This window comes from Phascolarctos cinereus, unplaced genomic scaffold (genome assembly GCF_003287225.1).
Source record: "Phascolarctos cinereus isolate Bilbo 61053 unplaced genomic scaffold, phaCin_HiC Scaffold_3;HRSCAF=262, whole genome shotgun sequence".
Taxonomy (NCBI): Eukaryota; Metazoa; Chordata; class Mammalia; order Diprotodontia; family Phascolarctidae; genus Phascolarctos; species Phascolarctos cinereus.
This window is the reverse complement of record NW_027555736.1, coordinates 250,274,436-250,300,742: the sequence shown is the minus strand read 5'-3', so window position 1 is coordinate 250,300,742 and position 26,307 is coordinate 250,274,436. Positions and strand designations below refer to the sequence as shown.

At 39.6% G+C, this 26,307-nt stretch overlaps 2 long non-coding RNA genes across 3 annotated transcripts in view; both read right to left on the bottom strand.

Annotated features, from left to right (window-relative positions):
• Positions 1 to 650: 650 nt before the first annotated feature.
• Positions 651 to 13,539, bottom strand: LOC110220614 (uncharacterized). Its single transcript, XR_002327921.2, has 2 exons — positions 13,103 to 13,539; positions 651 to 7,518 (listed from the first exon to the last, which is right to left on the bottom strand). It is a non-coding gene; the product is annotated as an uncharacterized LOC110220614 (long non-coding RNA).
• A 1,626-nt stretch (positions 13,540 to 15,165) lies between these two features.
• LOC110220615 (uncharacterized) overlaps positions 15,166 to 26,307 on the bottom strand; it is a 49,318-nt gene continuing 38,176 nt past the window's right edge. For both annotated transcript variants that reach the window (XR_013485472.1, XR_013485473.1), the window contains one exon: positions 15,166 to 18,505. This is a non-coding gene — a long non-coding RNA (uncharacterized LOC110220615). The remainder of the gene's footprint in view (positions 18,506 to 26,307) is intronic.

The following is a 26,307-nucleotide window of genomic DNA, read 5'->3' as shown; positions in this document are numbered from 1 at the left end:
GCACCTGCTTCAGCCACTTTCATGGCCACTGTGATTATTCCACAGGAGAAAATCTTTACATACTTGGGATAGACATCCTGCTAACTCACTGACATGTTTGAGGCCTTTGGTTACCCTCAACCTGGCTTAGCCTGTCTGCCCAGACAGTTTTACTGGGGTGTGGCCATTGGATATGCTACAGCTTCTTGGAGCCACAGGTGAGAGTCAAGTGACAGGTGAACCCAAAGGTAGATGAGCAGCCTTGAAAAGGGCTCACTCAGCAAGCCCTCACAATAGAGGGGCTAGTCTTCCCTGAACACCCTATAAACCCCTCTGGCTAAGAGGGTTGATAGGGCAATATACCTCACTACTACCATGTACCTAGTATCCCACTAGAAAAACAACTCCAAATTGGTTGTGGATCATCGTCAGCATCTTGGTGTAACCATGGCTCACCATTTTAACTAGGGCAGCCACATCTCCCCCCAGTGTTCTAATGACAATCCTGAGGGATGGGAGTGATTCTTTTAATGGTATTGCTGAGTTTTGTTCGGGGGTATTCTTTCCCTCCCTCCCAAATCTGCAATGCATGCAATAGCTGCTTGTTAGTATCTCCCCAATACCTTTTGACTGCTTATTTCCTCCATATCATCAATAATCAATTAACATCATTTAACTTTTACGAAAGAATATTTACTGAGAAAATGTGGCAAGAACAGAAGCACAAACACATTTTCTTGAACTGGGACATACTCTCTCTTCAACCATCTCAGGTTCTGGAGAGAGTGGGCTCAAACTTAACTTGGCTGCTACGAACATTCTGCCTACCAAATTCACTCCCAAAGGTGACATAGGCAATGGGTGGGGCAGTATCTCAGCTGCTATGTTGAGTTACCACTAGGCTGGTTCACACAGGTTGCTCTTTGGGGGGGGGGCGGGGATGGCATCTTGCTTGATGTAGTGACTACCATAATCTCGTCCATGGACTTATAGGAATGTCGTAGCCAAGTTTCAAAACTCCCAGGTTAAGGAGAAAATATTGCATGCAACAAGAAAAAAAACAAGTTAAATATTACGGAAATACAGTCAGGATTTCATTATATTTCAAAGAGTAAAAGAGCTGAGGTTGCATCCAAGAATGACCAATGACTTCTGGACTTTTGAAACTCACAAGGTCTTTCCATCTTCAATACTCCTTCAGCTAAGAGGAGGAAAGAATAATTATAACAGGAACAGAAGAAATAGCAGGGCCATGGTCTCCCTGGCCACGTGCTGACCTGAGTGGGAAGATGTGATAGTTATAGATGAGCTTGCTGCTACCCTGCTGCCCCTGCTACCTTTCACCCCTCCTGAAGGTTCACAATATTTCTTCCTTTTCACTTGAAAGCCTCCTGGGAGAGAGAGGCTAAGTTCCTCCAGTGGAGTCTTTTATATGTAAACTCAGCAGCCGATTTAGAAGCTTTTCTTTACCATACAGAAAGCAGTAGAGAAGCAATCATGGAATACCTAAGCATGCTCTGAATCGAGGACAGGACCCTTCATCACACTTTCTCACGCATTCCTGCCAGAGTGCACTGCTGTTCATGCTTTAAGGTCTGGGCTCCTGTTGGCCAATAATCTGGGCTCCATGGGCTCATAGTAGGTAGGGTTGAGGATTCTGGTCTGGCAGCTGGTGAAGTGACTAGGGGCTTTGGGATCAGGGTGACCAAATATTCTTTGGTCTATGGAAGATTGTATTCGTAAGAGAAAACACGGGGGTGGCATATTTGTGTGAAAATGAGTGTTTATGATTGGGCATGATGATACTAGGTTCCCAGATTTATTGATCTCAGTTAGTAAAGATAGGTGTCATCCCTCTCTGCTAGCATTTCTATTTTCAGCAGATCATGAGTACGATCCTAAAATGCAGAAAGTCTAGAAGGCGTAGAGGAGGTGCTCCTTAGTTACTTATTGCCACGTGCCACACAGAGAGCTTCACTGGGCTGTGATCTTGTCACGATGAACCAGGGATAGGCCTATCAGTAAGTCGTTGAGAAGACACTTTAGAACACAGGCTTGGGTCTGAGAGGTAACATTAACAAGGAAGTAAGCCACAGCTGGGTATGTGAAATACTTAGGAGGGCACTAGCCTTTAGAAGACTCCTTGGTGCTGAACATTTGCATCAATTTTTACCACTCCAACTTAATAAGGTAAAAAAAAAACCCTCTTAAAACCAAAATCTCACAGCCTTTTCCTCCGGAACAATTTTCACCAGTGTTATTGATGATATAATATGTTTGGGGGGAAATGAACCTCAATTTAACAAACATTTATTTAAGGCAATAGGAGTGCCTATTTATCTTTGCTAGCTGGCATAGTGGATAGAGTGCTGGGCCTGGAGTCAGGAATGCCTGAGTTCAAATCTTGCCTTAGATGCTTACTAGTTGTGTGACCCTGAGCAAGTCACTTAACTTCTGTTTACCTCAGCTTCCTCAGCTGTAAAATGGGGATAGTAATAAGTAGCTACCTCAAAGGGTTGCTGTGAGGGTCAAATTAGAGAGTATATAAAGTGTTTTACAAACCTTAAAGTGCTATATAAATGCTAACTATTATCATTACTGTTCATTTGATTTGAAAATCTCAAACCTTACAGTTTAGTTTCTTCTTTAGTTACTCAGTAATAGAATAGTTTTATACAACTGGAAAACCACACATTTGATAGAATAAAGTTAGTTACCAGTTTCAGGTTAACTGCTACATATCTTATGTTGTCTATCTGCTGCTTTATTTGCTCCAGATAACATTTGAAGAGTTAATTAATTTTGCCTTTGTTTGGGATATTACTCTACAGTTTGTTTGCCTTTTTTTTTTGGCTAGGCAATGGGGTTAAATGACTCGCCCAAGGTCACACAGCTAGTAAGTGTCATGTGAAAAATAAATAAATAAATGAAATAAGGGGCAGCTAGGTGGCACAGTGGATAGAGCACCGGCCCTGAAGTCAGGAGGACCTGAGTTCAAATCTGGCCTCAGACCAAACACTTGATACTTACTAGCTGTGTGACCCTGGGCAAGTCCCTTAACCCCAATTGCCTAAAAATAAAATAAGTAAATAAATAAATAGTAAGTATCATGTGTCTGAGGCTGCATTTGAACTCAGGTCCTCCTGAATGCAGGGCCAGTGCTCTATCCACTGTTCAGGATATTACTAAAAGTGATGCAGTGGCTAAAGCACCAATCCTTGAGTCAGGAAGACTTGAGTTCAAATCCAGTCCCAGACACTTACTGGCTGTGTGACCCTGGGCAAATCATTTAACCCTGTTTGCCTCAATTTCCTCATCTGTAAAATGAGCTTGAGAAGGAAATGGCAAACCACCCCAGAATCTTTGCCAAGAAAATACTCTAAAAAGGGTCACCAAGAAAGACTCATGCACAACTGAAAGTCCAAATGAACCCTAAATTCAATTTATATTTAATCTACCATCACGAAACAAAAATACCAGCCAATAAAAGTTTTCAAATGTACAGTCAGGTCCCAATTCGTGAGAATAGGATATCTTATGAAGTGGTCACATTATTTGAATTCACACTGCACATTTCCATTGGACTGGAATCAGTGACCATATTTTGCATAATTATAACTGGAATAGTGTGAATTCAAATATATAAGACCACTTCAAGGGATTCGTTATTCACATATGGTTATATATGTATGTATATATACTGCAAATATTTATCTTTAAAATACTTTTCCTATTATTGTTATTAAAACCTGATTAAAAAAAAACACAAATAAAGGAAAGAAAAAAGAAAAGAAAAGAAAGAAAGGGATCTGTGATTTTATCTCCTGGTATGGAAACGCCCTCCTACACATACAGATTGGCAGCTCATTTGTAACTTATTTTCTTCTTTAGAGAGTTGCCCCAGGGCAATAAGCTTTAAGGGACTTGCCCATCCTCTCACAGCTAACAGGTGTCAGAGGCGGAATTTGAACAAAGGTTTCCCTGACTCCAAGATCACCCCTACTCTGCCATTCTATCTCATCCGGTTAAAGTATTATATTTAAAGTTGCCTATTGATTTTTTCTTCTTTGCTCTTTCTAATGATCACTTTTAACCCAAAGTTCCCTCTGTGCTCAACCTATTCTAAGATACATGGCAGAGACAGGAAAGCAGAAATTCATTTGGAAATTGGCAGTGGGAAAAATGAGAGGGAGGCACGGCTCTGGGGGCTCCCGCCTTTCTCCCCATTCACTGATTATCTCCTTAGCACAAGGAAATTGCTCTCCTCTGGTTATTAGTGTCTCTCTGCCTTTGCACTGCAGGTCTCAGACTGAGCAGCTTTTAAAAAGTTCTTGCATTTCATCAAGTGTCTTGGCTTCCATTCCAGCCCCAGAGAATGTTAACCCTCTCCTGAGTGAGTCACTCTTGAAAAGCACATGGGGCTGGGGGCCGAGGCGTGTGCGAAGTGGACAAAAGGGGTTCACTTCTAAATAGGAGTTGAATTAGGTGGACAGCAGTTGTCCTCGGTCCATCCTCAAAAGAGGATGGGTCCTTGTTTTTGTATTCTTTACATTTCTAGGGGCTGACTACTAATAAAATGTAACAAAATGAAACACTTGGCAGCTCAGGGGTTAAAAATGAAACACACACAAAGTGGGCTGGGGAAGGGGGGGTGGTGGAGGATTGGGGGGAAGAGGCCAGGCAGCTGCAGTGGTTCCTCAGAGACCCCTCCAGGCTGAACAGGGGGCCTCAGCAGCTCCTTGGAGACTTGAACCCTGTGCGATGGAATTTTCCCCAGAGTTAACACTATTGTCCTTGCAAAGGCCTGTGACCAAGAGGAGGGTCTGGGCATCTCGGCTCTCCCTGAATGCTTGGCTCTCAGGGAGCTCCCATGGGCTCCGTCTCCCCCAGCTGGAGTTAGGGGAAAAGGCAATGAGGATGCAGCAGACCCCCTCCCTCTCTGCCCCCAAATGGGCTTCCATCAGCACAGGCAACAGTTGCCACCTGGCCCTCTCTCTCTCTCTCTCTCTCTCTCTCTCTCTCTCTCTCTCTCTCTCTCTCTCTCTCTCTCTCTCACTCTCACTCTCTCTCTCTCTCTCTCTCTCTCTCTCTCTCTCTCTCTCTCTCTCTCTCTCTCTCTCTCTCTCTCTCTCTCTCTCTCTCTCTCTCCCCTCTGCACTACCCCATCTTTCCCCAGGCCAGAGTTACTGAAACAGAATAACAGGTTTGGTTGCCACAGCAACTGCCTTGCTTAAGTCCATGGTTTTTTCACAGGAGAGAAAAGAGGGGGTGGGGGTAAGAGAGGTAGGCTAAACAGCCTGTGGGAGGGGGAAGGGGTGGGGACCAGCCTGCTGTGCAGGACAATTCAGTCTTGGGGGAAGCTTCCTCAGGTCCTGAAATGTGGGACTGAAAACTCCCAACAATTGGGTATGATAAGGTTTGGAGATTGGGAGAGGGGTGGTGAGGGACAGAGGGAGTTGCCTTATCTGCTTTGCATTTTTTGTAGTAGAGCTGCTGCTCTTTGGGCACATATGTTCTGTGTCCCATGGTGGGATTATTAATGGCTTTGTCCTTACATAACTCAGAAACTTTGAAGGGATTATCTTTTCCACCTCAATGACTTCTATGCACACTGCTCCCCATGTTGGAGATGATCTTCACCCAAATCTCTGCCAATTGAAACCCTTCCTTTCCTTAAAGCCTGTTTCCCCAACAGTCTATCCTGTCTATCTATCTCTTCTAGCTATAAGTAATCTCCAGTCTCTTCTTCGTCTCTCTTTGGACATCTTCCATGCCCTTAACCATTGTGATAATTTATTATAGCCAGTGCAAAGAATAACATGAACCAATCCATGCACTCTAATAAGTGTCCCTTAAATGTCAAGACAATTAAAGGAAGGTCCCAATATGTTGGGGGAACCCTTGTGGAATCTTCTTAGAAGGTCACAGACACGAAAAGCTGCCTAGGAGGAATGAGCAGGGATGGGTTACCATGTGCAAGCCACCAATGTCCACACCACAGATCTATCACAATACCTTATTATTTGTGTATGATTTTTATCTCCCATGCAGAGTAAGCTCAGTCCCCTTGCTCAAATCATCGTAGCGGCGATATTGTAATGATGATCAACTGTGAAAGACTTAGCTACTCTGCTCAATACCATGATACAAGACAATTCCAAAGGACTCATGATGAAAAATGCTATCCATCTCCAGTGAAAGAACTGATGAACTTTGAGTGCAAATTGAAGTATACTTTTTCCACTTTCCTTATTATTCTTCCCTTTTTTCCCCCCACATGGTTAACATGGAAATATGTTTGGAGATGGGGGGTGGAACTGTGGCTTGTTTTATCTTTGTATCCCAAGTGCTCAGGTAAACTTAATAAACATTGCTTTAATTGAATGGAATCGGACTACGAGAATAGTGGTACGTTTTCATTATTTCTTGCATTATATTTTTTAAAAATTTGGAGTTCCAGATTCTTTCCCCCTCGCCCACCACTCCCCCACCCACTGAGAAGGCAAGCAATATGATATCAATTGTATGTGTGAAATCATGAAGAACATATTTCCATGTTATCCGTGGAATTGTCTGATCTTTGTATTGATCAGAGTAGCTGAGTCTTTCACAGTTGATCATCATTATTACATTGCTGTTACTGCGTATCTGAGTAAGTATTTTTTGCTTTTCTTTGTATTCCCAGTCTTTAGCAAAGGGCCTGATACATACGGTAGGCACTTAATAAACTGTTGATAGGTGACATCGGCTCCATTGGACGCCAAAGGAAGGACTCTAGAAGATAAATAAGATAAAAAGGCAGGTTCCTGGCTCCTGAAACTGCTCCTGAAGCACTGGGCAGAGACAAGTTTTTCTTACCAGGAAGGAGGAAGACTGAAATTCAGATAAGTAAAAAATGTAGACTCTGTTACTTGGATAGCACATTCAGTACTAGTTGGATGGCTAGACTCAAAGAGTGACTAATGTATTAATGTAAACATAGAAGGTCTCCAGTGAAGTACCCTAGGGATCTGGGCTTGGTGGCTCTCTGTCATTTAACAGTTGTATCCAGGACATGAACAAAGGCATATATTGTATGTTCATCAGATTTGCAGATGACAGTGCTAGAAGGATTAGCTAATATGCACTGAATGGTAGTCAGGATCCAAAAAGATCTTTACAGGCTAGAGCCTCTAATAAGGTGGAATTTACCAGGAAAAGTCTTACACTTGGGTACAAGAGATCAACTTAATATAAGATGGGGGAGGCATAGACAGATATCAGTTGCTCTGAAAAAGATCTGGTGATTTTAGTGACCAATATGAGTTACCAGCTAAAAAAAAAGACAACTTAATTTAATCTTGGACTGTAAGAAAAAAATAGCTTCCAAGAATAAGAACGTGATATTCCACTGTACCTCCCCTGGAGTATTGTGTTCAGTTCTGGCACCATAGTTTAGGAGGGCCTTTGGTAAGCTGGAGAATGTTCAGAGGAGGATCTTTAAGATGGTCAAAAGCTTTGAGTCCATGACATTGATTAAGAGACCTGGGCATATTTGACCTGGAGAAAAAGATACAGGGTGAGGGTGTGGTGACATGATAGCTGTCTCAAGCATTTGAAAGGCTGCCAGATGGGGGAGGGATTAGAGTTGTTTTGTTTGGACCCAGAGGAGAGAACCAGGCTCAATGGGTGGGAGTTGCAAAGAAGCAGGTTTAGGTTTGATGTGAGGGAAAACTTCTCAACTCTTAGAGACATTCAGAAGTGGAGTGGGCTGCCTCAAAAGGTGGGTGGGCTCCCCAATCTTAGAGGTCATCAGGCAGAGGCAGGACCATCATTGTCAGTTATGTCAGTGATGTGCTTGTAAATGTTTAACCATTAGATCACTGGGTGGGGTGGGGGAGGAGGGGTAGAGATGGACTCAAGATACACTTTTATGTTTACTCTGCATTACTAACGTTTTCTACATCATCATGCTCACAAGTCTAGGTGATAAACGACTCAATAAAGGAATCCCTGATTTGTAGTTTGCTAATTTCCAAAGTATCAATGCTCACACTGAAATCAGCCCCTTCTAGCCATTCTAACTGACTCCAGCACATTATGCTAAAGTGGGGATTTCTTTTGTGTATGAGTAGGAGTAGATAATCACTGATGTCCCTTCCTTTCAATACTCAAAAATATTCTATGACCTGTACAGATAGCGCTTCAATCTGCTGCCTTTGGGAGGGAATCTTGTTAAAACTCACAGAATAAAATGAAAACCTTAGGTTCTAGAAAAAAACAAATAGGTCGTAAGAGCCAAGGGAGATTGATAATACAATAATATATATTAATAATATAATTAATCATATAATTGAGAATACGATCATCTAAATATGACCCTTTGAGTCATGATGTTGGATCTTTTTAGTAATGAAGATATTTGTCCATTTAGTCATTGTAGCGTGCTATGGCCTGTGGAAGGAGGAATGGAAGATGCTTTAACCTTACTCTGTTTTCTCCTGTCTCCCCACTTTCTCTGTCTCTGTTTTATTTTCTGTATGCTGGTATTCCCAATTTTGCAGTGATATTACCCTTCTTCTCAAATACTCAAATATACCTGTGATCTTAGTGATTTGGGTTTTTCCTCCATGAATATAGATCACAATCCATCCCCTTTCTGACCATCTGTGCCACTTTTGCTTTCATCCTTCCATCAGTCTGCCCTAGATTGTCCATGCAATGTGCCGAAGGTCATCCTTCCTTTTCCTTGAAATCATAATGATACCAGTGGAAAGCTTGGGATGTCTATCAATGTGTCATCCTTTACTGTGACCAGCCCATGTTTTTTAATCATACATTTCCATAATGACATCTTTTACTCCTATTCTAACTTGCTTTCCCCCCCTTATTCTGCCCCCACCCTCATTCACCTCTCCGTTGCTCTGTGTGATATTTGTTTTCAATTCTTTGGAAGCTATTATGTTCCCTGTCTCAGAGTCATACCACAATACTGGTAGAATATTGAGACCAAACAGATAGGCCTTGGCTTCTGGGAGTTCAGAGTCATTTGAAGAGCTTTGCAGTTTACTAAAGGCAGTCCAGCCCAATCTTCTCCAATTCTAGGCCCAACTCATTATCCATGTCCATCTAATTGCATGTCATAGACTGGGCAATTGACATTCCTCATCCACTTGGTCTTTCCTGTGTGAATGGGCAGGCTAAACTCTTTTGAGTGCCTGCTAGATCATTTCCAAGAGACTTTGCAACGTTTCAGGCCTTAGTGTAATTGGAATTATGTCACCCCAAAACAGGAGCATCTGGAGGGCCTCATTAACCCCAGAAAATCTCTCCTCAACTTGGACTTTGTCCTGGGCTTGTACCATGGCAGTAGCTAATGTCTTTTGCAAGCACCTGTCTGATGCTTTGCCTGATGCTTGCGATGAGAGAATTGGTGAGTAAGTTTATCTCTGTTTTAACAATTTTAAGAAATCTCGAACAATATATGAATGAGACATACATTATTGGAAGAAAGTCTGTAAGGTGGCATTTTGCTCTGCTAAATCAAATGCTTTTTCATAATTAAGAAATACTAGGACTTCTAGTGCCAAGATGGCAAAGTGAGGAAAGGATCCTCTGAAGTCCTCCCAAATTCCCCTCCAAACAACTAGAAAACCACCTCAGAATTAATCTAGGAGCAGAGAAGCAGCTTACCAGCACAGGAGGAAAAGTCTGTCTCAGTAGGGTGGAAGGAGAATGAGATCTGAGAGCAGCAGCCAGCCTCACAGCAGGGGGCCTTTGGTAGGGTTCCAAGCCCTGCAGCAATCCACCTATGAGGACCCACCCTCCTGCAAACCAGCAACTCCCTAAGCTAGCCAGTAGTGTCTGAAGTAAGACCCCATTCCAGAAACCCCACCCCCAGCACAAGCCAGGTCATAATCCCTTTGCCGAACAGTAGAAGCTAATAACTCCATGAGACATCAAGATGTGATAAAACAAAATCAAAATGGTAAAAAAAAAAGGAGAAAATGTGGAATTTCTCATTGAAAAAACAACTGGCCTAGAAAATAGATCAAAAGAGATAATTTAAGAATTATTGGACTATCTGAAAGCTATGTTAAAAAAAAAAAAGCCTGGACAATGTCTTTCAAGAAATGGGCAAAATAGAAATTGAAAGAATTCACCAATCACTACCTAAAAGAGATGCCAAAATGAAAACTCCCAGGAACATCATAGCCAAATTCCAGAGCTCATAGATCAAAGAGAAAGAATTGTAAACAGCCAAAAAGAAACAACTCAAATATAACAGAGCTACCATGAGGATTACACAGGATTTGGCAGCTTCCAATTTAAAGAACTGTATAGGGTTTGGAATATGGTATACCAGAAAGCCAAAAAGTTAGGATTACAACCAAGAATCACCTACCCAGCAAAACTGATTATAATCTTTCAGGGGGGAAATGGATATTTAACAAAATAGAGGGCTTTCAAGCTAATTAAAAGATCAGAGCTGAATAAAAAATTTGACCTCCAGATACAAGACTCAAGGGAAACATAAAAAGGTAAAAAAGAAACAAGAAAGAGAAAACATAAGAAATTCAGTAAGGTTAAACTTTATATTTCTATATGGCAAGATAATATTTGTAAGTCTTAAGAAATTTATTACTGGAAGGGCAATCAGAAGGAGTATACATAGACAGAGGGTGTAGGGTGTGGATATAAGGTGACTTTGATGGGATGATACCATAAAAAACAAAATAAAGGGATGAAAAAGGAGATTGCACTGGAAAAAGAAGGAGGGGGAGATTGAATGGAGTAAATTATTCCACATAAAAGAGGCATGAAAGAGCTATTATAATGGAAAGGAAGATGGGGGCAGGGGTGGTATCAGGCAAAGCTTAAATCTTGCTCTCATCAAAACTGGCTCAAAGAGAGAATAAAATACACACTCGGATATAGAACTCTATCTTACCCTATAAGGAAGTGAAAAGAGATGGGGTTAATAGAAGGGAGGGGAATAAATGGGAGGGCAGACTGGGGGAGGCGGTCATCAGAAGTAAACACTTGTGAGGAAGGAAAGGATAGGGGCAAGAGAGAGAGGGGGCCAAACAAGGGGAAAATAGCATGGAGGGAAATACACAGTTATCATAACTATCAATATGGATGGGATGAACATGCCATTAAACAGAGGCAGATAGCAGAATGAATTAAAAAACAGAATCCTACACTATGTTGTTTACAAGAGACACATTTGAAACAGAAACATACACAGAATAAAGGTAAGGGGCTGGAGCAGAATCTATTATGGTTCAACCAAAGCAAAAAAAAGCAGGGGTAGCAATCATGATCTCAGACAAAGCAAAAGCAAAAATGTATCTAATTAAAAGAGATAAGGAAGGAAACTATACCTTGTTGAAGGGTAACATAGATAATGAAGTAATATCAATACTAAACATATATGCATCAAATAGTATAGCATATAAATTTTTGAAGAAGTTTCGTGAGTTACAGGAAGATATAGATAATAAAATTATACTAGTGGGGAACCTCTATTTTTACCTCTCAGAACTAGATAAATCTAACAAAAAATAAACAAGAAAGATGTTAAGGAGGTGAATAAAATTCTGGAAAAGTTATGTATGATAGTTCTCTGGAGAAAATTGAATGGGAAGAGAAAGGAATATACCTTTTTTCTCAATAGTATATGGCACTTGCACAAAAAATGACCAGGTATTAGGTCATAAAAACCTCATAACCAAATGCAGAAAAGCAGAAATAGTAAACATCCTTTCTGGGTCATAACGCAATAAAAATTATATTCAACGGGGCAGTGAGGCAGTGAAGTGGATAGAGCACCAGCCTTGGAGACTGGAGGACCTAAGTTCAAATCTGGCCTCAGACATGTGACACTTACTAGCTGTGTGACCCTGGGAAAGTCATTTAACCTCTATTGCCTCACCAAAAAAAAAATACATTCAGTAATAGTCTATTGAAGGATAAATTAAAAATTAATTGGAAATTAAATAATTTAATACTAAAAAATAAGTGGGCAAGGAGCAAGTCATATAAACAATCAATAATTTAATTAAAGAAAATGACAAAAATGAGACAACATACCAAAATTTATGGGATGCAGCCAAAGTGGTACTGAGTAGAAAATTTATATCTCTAATTGCTTACATCAACAAAGTAGAGAAACAGCACATCAATGAATTTGGCATGCAGCTAAAAAAAAAACTAGAAAAAGAATAAATTAAAACCCCCAATTAAATACCAAATTGGAAATCTTGAAACTCAAAGGAAAGATTAATAAAATTGAAAATAAGAAAATCATTGAACTAACAAAATAAAGCTAGAAGCTGGTTTTATAAAAAAAAAACCAATAAAATAGATAAACTATTGGTTAATTTGATTTAAAAAAGGAAAGAAAAAAACCAGATTACTATTATCAAAAATGAAATTGGTGAATTCACCCATGAAGAGGAAATTAAGACAATTGTTAGGAGCTATGTTGCCCAAGCATATGCCAATAAATTTGACAATTTAAATGAAATGGATGAATACCTACAAAAATATAAATTACCTAGATTAACAGAAGAAGAAATAAAATACTCAAATAACCCAATCTTTGAAAAAGAAATTGAACAAGCCATCAGTGAACTTCCTAAGAAAAGATCCCCAGAACCAGATGAATTCACAAACAAATTCTACCAAACATTTAAAGAACAATTAATCTCAATACTATATAAACTATTTAGAAAAATAGGTGGAGTCCTATCATATTCCTTTTATGACACAAATATGGTGCTGATACCTAAACCAGGAAGAGCCAAAACTGAGAAAGAAAATTATAGATGAATTTCTCTCATGGATATTGATGCAAAAATTTTAAATAAAATACTGGCAAAGAGGTTGCAGCAATTTATCACAAGGATCATACACTATAACCAGGTAGGATTTATACCAGGAATGCAGGGCTAGGTCAATATTAGTTAAGCTATCAGCATAATTGACCGTAACAATAACAAAACCAACAGAAATCGTATAATTATCTCAATAGATGCAGAAAAAGCCTTTGACATAATACAACACCCATTCCTATTAAAAACACTAGGAAGCATAGGAATCAATGGAGCCTTGCTAAAAAATAATAAGTAATATTTACCTAAAACCATCAGCAAGCATTATCTGTAATGGAGATAAGCTGGAAGTTTTCTCAGTACAGTCAGGGGTGAAACAAGGATGCCAATGATCACCTCCAATATTCAGTATTATTCTAGAAATATTAGCTATAGCAACAAGAGAAGAAAAAGAAATTGAAGGAATTAGAATAGGCAAGGAGGAAACAAAACTTATCACTGTTTGCAGATGATATGATGTTATACTTAGAGAATCCTAGAGAACCAACTAAAAAATTACTTGAAATTGTTAACAACTTTAGCAAAGTTGCAAGATTCAAAATAAACCAACATAAATCATCATCATTCCTATATATTATCAACAAAGTCCAGCAGCAAGAAATAGAAAGAGAAATTCCATTTAAAATAATTGTAAACGATATAAAATACTTGGGAGTCTACCTGCCAAGAAAAACCCAGGATCTCTATGAACACAACTACAAAACACTTTCTACACAAATAATGTTAGATCTAAACAACTGAAAAAATATTAATTGCTCATGGGTGGGTCGAGCCAGTATAGGTAAAATGACAATTCTGCCTAAATTAATCTATACAGTGCCATATCAAACTATGAAAAAATTATTTTATAGAATGAGAAAAAATAATAACAAAATTCATCTGGAAGAAAAAAAGGTCAAGGATATCAAGGGAATCAATGACAAAAAATGTGAAGGAAGGCAGTCTAGGCATACCAGATCTCAAACTGTATTATAAAGTTGTAATTATCAAAACAATCTGGTACTGACTAAGAAATAGAGTGATGGATCAGTGGAATAGATTAGGTACAAATTACATTATAGTAAATGACCATAGTAGTCTAGCATATGATAAACCCAAAGATCCAAGCTTTTGTACCAAAAATTCATTATTTCACACAAAAAAAAACTGCTGGGAAAACTGGAAAACGGTATGGCAGAAATTAGGTATAGACCAACATCTCACACCATATACCAATATAAAGTCAAAATGTGTACATGATTTATACTTAGAGGGTGATATCATAAACAAATTAGGAGAGCATGAAATAGTTTATCTGTCAGATCTATGGATATGGGAAGAAATTGTGACCAAATTTGAGAACATTACAAAATATAAAATAAATAATTTTGATTATGTAAAATTAAAAAGTTTTTGCACAAACAAAATCAATGCAACCAAAAATTATTAGGAAAGCAGAAAATTGGGGGAAAATTTTTTGTAACAAGTATCTCTGATAAAGGCCTCATTTCTCAGATATATAGAGAACTGAGTCAAATTTATAAAGTACAAGTCATTCCCCAATTGATAAATGGTCAAAGGATATGAACAGACAGTTTTCAGGCAAAGAAATCAAAGCTATCAATAATCATATGAAAAAATTCTCTAAATCACTATTGATTAGAGAAATGCAAATTAAAACAACACTGAGGTACTGCCCCACACCTATCAGATTGGCTGACATGACAGAAAATAGATGTTGGAGATGATGTGGGAAAACTAGGGTACTAATGCACTGTGAGTGGAGTTCTGAACTGATCCAACCATTCTGGAGAGGCATTTGGAACTATGCCCAAAGGGCTATAAAATTGTATATGCCCTTTGATCCAGCAATACAACTGCTAGGTCTATATCCCAAAGACACCCAAAAAAGGTGGGGAAAGGACTTATTTGTACAAAAGTATTTATAGCAGCTCTGTACAAAAATATAGCAACTCTTTGTGGTGACTAAGAATTGGACATTGAAGGGATGCCCATCAACTGGGGAATGGCTAAACAAGCTATGGTATGTGATTGTAATGGAGTGTTGTTGTGCCATAAGAAATGACAAGCAGGACGATTTCAGACAAACCTGGAAAGACTTAAATAAAATAATACAAAGTGAAGTGAACAGAACCAGGAGAGCGTTATACACAGTAACAGCAATATTTTTCAATGAAGAATTGTGAATGACTTAGCTATTCTCAGCGATACAGTGGTCCAAGAAAATCCTAAAGGAGTAATTAGGAAGCATATTATTTACGTCCAGAAAAAGAATTGATATTGTTTGAATACAGACTGAAACATGCTATTTCTCACTTTCTTTCATTCTTTTTTCTTTTATTCAAGTCTTCTTGGACAAAATGACTAATATGGAAATGTTTTACATGATTGCAAAAAAAGAAAAAAGAAAAAAGAAATACTAAGCATAGGAGGATCTTGTTTTCTCTATCTCTTTCTATCAATTGTATGATGGTACAGATGTAGTCCATTATGGAATATCCCTTGTGAAAACCTATCTGTGAAATTAACTCATAGGATCAAACACACTAACAAACCCGAAACCAACAAAAACCCCAGACACAACCTGATTCAGTTTTAAAAAAAAAAGAGCCTTAGATTTAGAGTCCAAAGACCTAGGTTCCTCTTTGACTTCTGAGTCTTTAAATGCTCTGAGCCCATCTCCTCTTCTGTAAAATGAGCACAGTGATACCTGCAGCATCTACTTCACAGACTAGTTTGAGAAAACATATGTAAAAGTACTTTGTAACCAGAAAGGGCTACTTCAATGTTAATTATCAATAATTATAATACCAACAAAACTATTATTTCAATATGGCTGTGTGAAGACCTGAGTGGAATATTCCATACCATTTCAGCAGGTAGCTGGATTGGGAGATGAAAGAGGGTTGCTAAATCTATGCAAAAAAATCCCTGAAAGCATTTCTTCTTAAAAAGCAATTTCAATCTATTATCAGACTCAATTGACAGGTTGGTAGGTTTTGATGAAACACGTTATTTTCTCTTTTTAAGAAAAAGTCTTTGTGACAAGGATAGAGGTGACATAAAAACTAAAGAAATCTATCTATATATATTTTTTTTAAAATGGTGCTTCTCAGTAGTGGTTTCATCATTTATGTATATGCAAATGCCACTTATGTATTTTTAAAAATTTAAATTCTTTCATTCCTTTGTACTACACCCACACTTTTTTTTTTAACACAACTGAAACAGTTCTAGCCAAAGTTACCAATGATTTCTTAATTGTCAATTCAATTATCTTTTCTCAGTCCTCATCCTTCTCAACTTCTCTTCTGCATTTGACCCTGTTGGCCACCCTATCCTCCTCCAGGTTTTCATGACTTGGTTTTCTCTCCTCATTCTACTTGTTTGACTGCTCCTTCTCAGTTTCCTTTGTTGGCTCAATATGTCAAGGCCTTCATTACCTCTCACTGAGACTATTCTAAAAGCCTCCTAAATGGCCTCCCTGCCTCAAGTCTCTTACCACTCCAGTTCATTCTATAAACTGCTGACAAAGTAATTTTCCTGAAGTACAGATATGACCACCTGTCTCTCCTATTCAACCAACTCCAGAAGCTTCCTATTGACTCTAGTATAAAATATAAACTCCACTGTTTAGCTTTTAAAGACCTGCATAACCTGGCCTCAGTCTACCTTTCCCACCTTGCTGGACATCATTCCCATTCCTACCCCCTGCAATTCAGCCAAACTGGCCTTCTTTATGTTGCTCACAGAAAATACTCCATTTCCCATACCCATGTCTTTGCCCTGGCAGTCTCCCATGCCTGGAACATATTCCCTTCTTAACTCTGCCTCATTGACCTCCTCAAGTCCTTTAATATACAGCTTGGGTATGATAAAGCCTTTCCTGATCTCCCTATCTGCCAGGGCTTTGGGCAGCTAGGTTTTGCAGAGAGTACTTGGACGTAGAGTCAGGAAGACCTGAATTCAAATGGCTTTAGGCATTTACTACCTGTGTGACTCTGGGCAAGTCACTTAACCTTTTTCTGTGTCCGTTCCCTCATTTATAAAATGGAGATAATAATAGTATCTACCTTATGGTGTGCTATGAAGATCAAATGAGACAATATCTGTAAAACACTCGGCAAATCCTTAAAAGATTGTCCTCTATCCCAAACTACCTTGTTTTTAGCTACTTTGGATATATTTGTATTAACTTTATATTTATGATCTCTATATTTTTATAAATACCTGTCTCCCTAATTAGAACATAAGCTAATTTCAAGTACGGATTGTGGCAGCATATTTAGCACATAGTAGGTGCTTAATAAATGATTGTTGATTGGTACAAGTGCTGACTGTGATTTAGTAATAGATATTTGACATAAAATATGTAGGAAGAAAAAAGGAATAAGGATGAAGGTCTCATTTATTTTACTACATGGATACCCTTGTAAAGCAGGTTTGGTTTTTTTTTGGTAAAGCACTTTTAATCTAAATAATTGTAATAAACAAATAAATCCACAATCACTAGAAGCAGAATTATGTTAACAAGTATTTACTAAACACCTACTATGTGCCAGGCACTGTGCTAAGTTCTAGGGATACAAAGAAAGACAAAATGGCCCTTCCTCTCAAGGAGCTCACAGCGTAATAGGGGAAACAACACTTAAATAACTATGTACAGATAAGATATAAGTGGGATAAATTGGACATAACTTCAGAGGGCAGAATTAAGGAAGACCAGGAAAGGGATCTGAGTTGAAACTTGAAGGAAATAAGCCAGGAGGTAGGAATGAAGAGGGAGAGAGTTCCAGACATGGGGGACTGCAAATGAAAACACCCAGAGTCAGGAGATGGAGTAATATGTTCCAGAAATAGTAAGGAAGCCAGAGTAAGATGCAAGAAGACTGGAAAGGCAGGAAGGAGCCAGGTTATAAAGGTCTTGATTGTGGAGGTAATAGGAAACTACTGCAATTTATTGGATTTGGGGATAGAGAACTGACCTCCCAGTTAGAATGGTCTTGCTTCAGGTACCACCTCTGGATGAATTAGCTGTGTGTCTCTTAACCCATCAGTATCCACAGTTAACTTTACTAGACCACAGGTTTCAGTGGATTTGACCATCTGGATTAGGAGGAGGAGCTTACTCACCAGGAGTTCCCCCTAGACTAATGAAATCACAAGTCTGGACCAAAAAAATCCCAAGCAGTTTGGTCTGTTGGTTCCAGAAGGCAGATGATAAAACACAACTCTCTCTTCTTAGGGGAGGGGGAGAGTAAAAATACAGATATAGGAGGTAATAGAGTAAACATACACGTATACTAGAGTTGCTCTATTGGCTGGTTTTGCTGAATAATTTTCCTGTATTACAACACAGGGTTCGTGAGTAAAAAGATTATGATGTAAAAGCACGAAAGCTTCCATAAAACTTCAGAAGAAATATCAAGGAAATTCTGAGGAGATGAGAGCCTGTACTGTGGCTGGCTTTCCCAGAGAAGATTTCTTCTCACTTTTCCTGAGGGGCTGGGAGTGGAGTCACTAAAATTTCCCAGCAGAGTTGCCAGGGTCCTCATCCATGATGTACATTTGTACTTCCTTAGTCACTGTTTTTGCTTATAGGCCAGGATTGGTTCCTTCCCAGCTGAGATTAGCTAAACCATTCTTATCTGGAAAAAAACAAAAAGACAATGAAGCCAGTTCAACAACCCTGTTAAACACCTGCTGTATACAGAGAACTAAGAGAGATACAAAATGTAGATAATAATTACAGTAGCATAGGGCCCTTTCCCCACTCCTCCAACCCCCCTGGAGCTTGCTTAGTTGTTATTCCAGGAAAGCTGTGGAAGTTTGGGGTGGGTTTGCTACGGGATGTGCATGATGGAAGAGAGGAGGGCCCTTCCTTCCCTGCTGTCCACTGCCCATTTCAGAGCGAGCAAGATATCGTCTGTTTCTAGCAGGCCATGATGTCTAAAAGATTCATAGTATGTGGTGACAAAAAGTTTTTTAGTTGACGGCTGAGTTGGAACTCCATGGATTTACTAAAGGAATGATACCTCTCTCTTTTGATACCAAGTTTCTTCCTGTTGGCTTTGAAGTATAAGAATGGCTATATAAGATCCAGAGGAGTCAACTCCTTGGGATGTACATCTCCCTGTATCTCTCCCCCATTTGTGAGCTCAAGGCCTCTTAGGCAAGCATGTGCCTGGAATGAGGTCACTTCTCATTTGTATCTTCTTTCTTTTGGTACAGAGCCTTATGAGATTTGAAAGACAGCTGACATCTTCCCCTTCCCAGGTACGCAGATATCAGAGTAATAGCTATCAGAGCAATTACATTTTCAACAGCAGCAAAGACAGACTGGCCAAAAGGGAGGAAGGGAGGGAGAGAGGGAGAAGAGTGATAAGGAGACTGTGGGGGAGGGCAGGGAGACAGCAGACAGGTTAGCCAAAAGGGTAAGAGTCACCAAGGGACAGATAAACATGCATGTGTATTCATATCTCTATCTCTAGAGAGAGAGGAAGAGGGATAGAGGGAAGGGAGGGGAGAGAGAGAGAGAGAGGAAGCACAGTGGAAAGAGCCCGCTTAGTATGAATTGGGCTGAAGTAGGTAGAGGGAAAATGTAAAATGGTTAATTAGTAACCCTAATTTTATAACCTCAGTTGAATATAATCATTGTGTGATTCTGTATTGCTTAGAATGCCTTCTCCTGTGTGGGAATAAAACTATCTGTTCCATACTTGATTCATGTTTGTACTCTGGGTCCCTTTTTTTAAAAAAATTGACCACCGTCTATCCCCCCCCCCTCCTTGCTAGGAAGGACTCCTTAGCCTTGAGCCAAAAACAGAACTGTTCCTCAGGAATTTGAGGTGAGCATGAAATGAAAGAACTGCGGGGGCTAATTCCCCAGCTGAGAAGGCAGTAACCCTAAAGCAGTGAACCCATATCGTTGCTGGTTTTCAAAGTCCTTTTGACATGGTGGTGCAGTTCCTCCTTTTCTACGTTTGTGAAGATAGTTTGTCAAAAGCAACTGGATTTACTTTTGGTGAAGAAACATCCGTTTTGGATTAACACTCGCTTCTCTTCAAATATTTGTAATTTTGAATGCCTTTTAGATCACTGTTCGAAGGGAAGTCTTTGGATTATTTGCTGACCGTTTTCCAACTCTGCTACAAGAGCAGGCAAAGGGCAGGGACTGGTTAAGGTTGTTAGCCCATGTGGTCTTAGCTGGCTGAACTGTGGCAATCACAACTTTAAGGTCTGCAAAATGCTTACCTCTTAAACTGCCCCATGAAGTAGGTCATGCAAGTATTATTTAACAGATAAAACTAAGATTTGAAAAGATAAAAGTGACTTGCCCAGGATCACAGAGCACGGTGGGGATTTGAATTCAGGTCCTCTGACTCTTAGAGTAGTACCTTTCTCTAATAAACAGCTGTGACTCCCAATTAAGACCCTCTCCTTACTTTTGTGGAGTTTAGTATCTGGTAGAAGGATACTGCATATACACAAATAACTCTGCTACAAAATGACACATAGTAAGTGTATAAGAGCTACAAAGTATTATGCCAGGGTCAAATCATTACCAACTTGGAGAATCAAGGAATTCTTCTTGAAGGAAGGTGGCATATAAATTAAGTTATAAAGGATGGATAAGAATTCAGCAGAGAAGCAGCATGGCATAGTAAATAGAGAATCAGAGAATCTATCATAGTGGATAGGGAATTGGGGTCAGAATAACCTGTGGCCAGACCTCCCCCTTCCAATAGCTCCCACTCTCCGGATAAAAAGAATAATCCAGCAGTTGGAAAGGAGAGGTATTTTCAGGCACAGGGAATTATGTGAGTAACTGTATTGTGGGGGAGAACATAAAAGTTTATTCAGATGATTGCAAACAAGCCAGTCTGATTGTAGAGTATGGAGAGAGGACTAAAATGAGATAAGGCTAGAAGGGTAGAATGGTGCCACATTTTGCAGAGGACCTTAAAGGTCAGACAAAGGAGTTTGAACTTGGTAGGCAATAGGGAGCTATCGGAGAGTTTGGAGGTAGAGAAGCACCCTGACTAGATATATGTAGAGCAGCCATATGAATGATTATTTCAAATCATTGGGGTTGAAGTTAGAAAATCTGTTCCAAGGTTGTGACAGTTGTTCAGGTGGTTATGGGAATATAGAAGAGATGTTTCTGAACCGGAATCAAAAGAACTTGGTTCTTTAGTTATGGGAAGTGGAGAAGAGGGATGTGTAAAAGATAACAGCAAGGTTTTGAACATGGGAGGATTGGTGAATGCTGGTACCATTAGCAGAAAATAAAGAGAGAAGAGATAGTAGGTTTGGGGGTGACAGTAATATGCTCAGTTTTGAACGTTTTGAGATTTTTAGGCAGTTAAAGATGAAGAAAAACCTGCATGGCAGATTTCAAGATAAGGAAATAATCCAGGTGATAAAATGCCACCTGGTTTGCATATACAACCTGTGGCCAATTAGATGCCAATTAATTTTTTTTAAGTAGTCAACTTGGCTGAAATAATTGGATTCAATTGATTGGCTCATTGACTGGCAGAGAAGCAAATCTATTGGTCAATGTAATCTGTTTTGTAAAAATACTAACATGTAACTGAGAAAAAAATATCAATGGGGATAAATTGCTTGCTGGGGGGTAGGGAGGACTATAAAGATAAATTAGACAGTGTAGACAGTACCCTTACCTTCTCCTAAAATCTCTGCTTGTGCCCTTGAACCCATCCCTTTCTGTTTCTTCTGGAGTTTGAACCTTTAAATATTCCCTAGGTCTCCCTAGTGTTCCTAGGTCTCCTTATTCACTGGCTGCCTCCCTGTGGCCTTCAAACATTCCTAAAAACTCCCCATCCTTAAAATAACCCTTACTTAACCCTCTCAAACTATCATTGTATATCTCTTCTCTTTAATATCCAAACTCATAGAGAAAAGTTGTGTATACTAGTTGCTTCCACTTTATCTTCCACTTCCCAACACTTTGCAATCTAGCTTCCATCCTACTATTCCATTGAAACTGCTCTCTCTAAGCCCAGCAACACTTTTTATTTCTAAATCCAGTGGCTTTTTCTCACTCCTCATCGTTCTTTACCTCTCTGCAACATTTGACGTTATTGACTACCATCTCTTCCCAGGTGCTCTCTCTTCTCTGGATTTTTGGTACTCTGCTTATATCTTTCACTAAGAGAGCTTGGTTCTCTTATCTGTCCGACTTCCTTCTCAGTCTCTTTGGTTGGATTATCATTTATATCACACCTTCCAGTTTGTGAATATGTTCCAAAGCCCTTTTCTGGGCCCTCTTTTCTGTTCTCTCTACCTTTTGTTTCTCTCTTGGCGACCTCAGTAGCTCTCACGAGTTTAATAATTGCCTCTGTGCAGGTGACCTTCAGAACTAAATATCTAACCCTAGTCTCTCTTCTAAGGTCTAGTCCCATATTATTGATAGACTATTTGATTTTTTAAACTAGATCTCCTATGGGCACCTCAAATTCAATGTGTCCAAAATGGAACTTATTTCTCCCCTTTAACCCTTTCCTTCTTTGAAGGGTATCACCATCCTTTTAATCACCTAGATTCTCAATCTTACAGTTATCAGTAATTCTCCGCTCTCATTCACCCCACATATCCCACTGGTTGTCAAATCTTGTTGATTTTACAGCATCTGTTGAATTTGCTCCCTTTCTCTCTACTCATACAACCCCTAGTTTGGTTCTTTATTTCCTCTCACCTGGTCTATTCAATAGCCCTACCTCAAGTCTTTCCCTTCTCCAGTCCATTTTCCATACAGCTATCAAGTTTATAGTCCTAAAACATAAGTCTGACCATTTCATTAAACTTCAGTGGCTCCCAAGGATAGAAGAATGACAGATAAAGGTAAGTCAAGTCAATAAGCATATATTAAGCACCTACTACAAAGTGCTAGGCACTTTGCTAAGCAAAAGAGATTAAAACAAAGGCAAAACAAACACACACACATACACACAAATACCTGTACAAACCAGTTCCTACTCTACTGCTAAGGAGCTCACAGTATAATTAATGGGGCTTAGCTCTAAAGCTGGAAGGGATCTTCAAGATCATCTCATCCAACTCCATCATTTTATAGTTAAGGAATGTGACTTACCTGAAGTCACCTAGGTAGTGACCTTCCTAAAGAGTAGGTGTGACCATCTCTCTCTCTCTCTCTCTCTCTCTCTCTCTCTCTCTCTCTCTCTCTCTCACACACACACACACACACACACACACACACACACACACACACACACACACACACACACATACCCTCCCTCAGTAAACTCCAATGACTCCCTATTACCTCTGGGATCAAATATTGAGTCCTCTGGTGTTCAAAGTCTTTCATAACTTGCACCTCCCCCTGCCCTTTCTACTCTGCTTAAGTCTTTCTCCCAAAATGACGTGTGCTCTTTTATCCAGGGACACTGGCCTCCTGGCTGTTCCTCAAACAAGATGCTCCATATTCTGACTTTTTCATTGGCTGTCCCCCATACTTGGAATATTCTCCTTCCTCATTTCTGCCTCCTGGCTTCCTTCAAGTCCCAGCTTCAATTCCACTTTACACAGGAAGCCTTTTCTAATCCCCCTTAATTCTAGTGCCTCCCCTCCCTTGATTATTTCCAATGTATTCTGCATATAGCTTATTTGTACATAGTAGTTTGCATGTTGTCTGTCCCATTATATCATTAGCTCCTTGAGAGCATCAACTGTCTTTTACCTTTCTCTGTATCCCAGTATTTAACACAGTTCCTGGCACATAGTAGGTGCTTAATAAATATGGGGGGGGGGTTTGACTGAGTAAGCATCAGAAGCAGGATTTTAATCTATGTCCTCACACCCCAGTGCCAGAGTTTTTTCCACTATGCTGTGTTTTGTTGTTGTTCAGTCATTTCAGTTGGGTCCAGCTCTTTGTGACCCTTTTTGGGGTTTTCTTGGCCAAGATACCGGAGTAGTTTGCCATTTCCATCTTCAGCTCATTTTACAGATGAGGAAACTGAGGCAAACAGGGTAAAGTGACTTACCCAGGGTCACACAGCTAGTGTCTGAGGCTGGATTTGAATTCATGAAGATGAGTCATCCTGATTCCAAGCCTAGCACTCTATCCACTGTGCCACCTAGCTGCCTTATTTATCCCCTTTTCACTGATCAAATCACAACCAAGCCATTCCAGACCTTCCTCCCCGATCACCTCACTACTGCAAACAGCCTCCTAATTGGCCTCCCTGCAGCCACCCTCTTCTCTCTTCAGTTCTTCTTCTGCACAGCTGCCAAAGTGATATTCCTAAAGCACAGGTGTGACCAGGTCACACCCTTGCTCAAGAAGCTCCTCTGGTTCTTTATTGCTTGTAGGATAAAACATAAACTTGGTTGGCATTTAAAATCCTGCACAATCTGCCTCCAACCTATCTTTACAGACTGATGCCACATTACTCCCCCTCACACGTGCTATATTTCAACCAAACTGGCCTACTCACTCTTCCCTGTACGCAATATTTCGTGTCCTGTTTTCAAAGTTTTGCCTAGGTTGGAATGCGTTGCCTCTTATTCTTGGCCTCTTGAACTTCCTAGTTCCCTTCAAATGTCACCTTCTTTGAGAAGCCTTCTCTGATTCCCTACTTCTTAGTGCCCCACCCCCATCATTTTGTATTTGTTTTGTGTATATGCTGTATTTGTGCTGTTCAGTCATTTTCGGTTGTGTCCTATTCTTCCTGATCCCATTTGGGCTTTCTTGGCAGAGATACTGGAGTGGTTCGCCATTTCCTTCTCCAGCTCATTTTACAGATGAGGGAACTGAGGCAAACAGGGCTAAGTGACTTGCCCAAGGTCACAAAGTTAATAAATGTCTGGGGCTGGATTTGAACTCAGGATGATGAGTCTTCCTGATTCCAGGCCTGGCACTCTATCTACCGTGCCACCTAGCTGCTGTATATGCTGTATTTACTGCTGTGCAAGTATACTATGTCTCCTCCCCTCCTCCCTTCCCCTCCGTAAACTCTCTGAGGGAAGGGACTGTCTTGATTTTTTGTTTATATCCTTGATGCCTAAGACAGGGTATGGAGTACTGTGACACAGAATAGACACTTAATAAAGTTTGTCCATTGACTGATTGACTCACTGTCTAGGGTCTGTACTCACTGGGCATCAATGGGGATATTTAGGAATCAACACCTATCTTTCCTGTTCAATAAATTGACTTATAAAATTACTAATATGCATTTGCAATTAATGAGACATTAAAAGCTGTTGGATCACAACTGATTGTATGACACATTGATCATTAAATAATAATAAATAAATCTGGATAAAATAATCCAACAGAAATTTGCTATAAACAGTAACATATACCTTCCAATACCTAGAGGAGTATAAAAAACAATTTAACCTAAGGACCAACTTCAGCCTTCAGTGTTTGCATGCCAATCAGCATGGCCCAACATTCCTACTTCTGATTTTCCCTTGGCTCTGCGGCGAATCAGTTATTTCTGTGGGCCAACATCTGATTTCACTGCCCCATTATTTCTGGGATAGGATCAACATTTATCAATCAAATCTCTTATCAGTTAGTCAGAGTTGGTTGCTAATAAGATAGGCTGTTTCTATCCACCTGTCTTTCCAGTATTACTTATTAAATATTTCCTCAAAACATTCACTATATCATTACGACTTACCCTTCACTTCTCTCCCCTTTCTCCTGTTCCTTCACCCAAATGGCAAAAGCCACCATCATTATTTTGAAAAAAAAATGTATTAAGTCTGTACTGAGTGGAATATTAATCAATAACCATTTATTAAGTGTATTCTACATGCCAGGCACTATGCTTGGCATTGGAGATATACAAATACAAAAATTAAACAGTCCCTGTCCTAGGGGAGCTTACATCACTCATCCCTGAATGTTAGTTTCCTCATATGTAAGATGAGGATGATGATACATTTATGAATAACCCTCAGAAAAATGATTTGTAAACCTTAAAAGGCCTATCAACATCAATGTGCAAAGCTTTGCACACACTTAAGAAGAGTTCTGTCCTGGATAACCCATAATCTAATCAAGGATAAGTGAGCCAGCATATTGACACTCTTGGGTGAAACTGGAAGGTTATATACATATCTATCACAAGAGTAAATCCTAAGATGAAGGCATAAATGCCTATCAAAGTAAAGAGAGGGTTTGTTGGTCATGGACAGTAAATAGATGTGTGAGGTATAGTGTGGATTATTTGTCCCTTTTTGTATTACATTGAACTGTCATTAGTGGAATGGGATTCAGGGAAATGTTAAACCATGCTGACAAAATCACTGGACAAAGCAAAACCCTGGACTGTTCTCAGTAGAGCCTGGGAAACATAAAGGAAGGAAAGTTAATAAGTCTTGGAGGGGCCTGCTGCTAAGAGCCTTAAGGCCTATAATTAAAATTTAAAGAATGATAGGGACCTGAAGC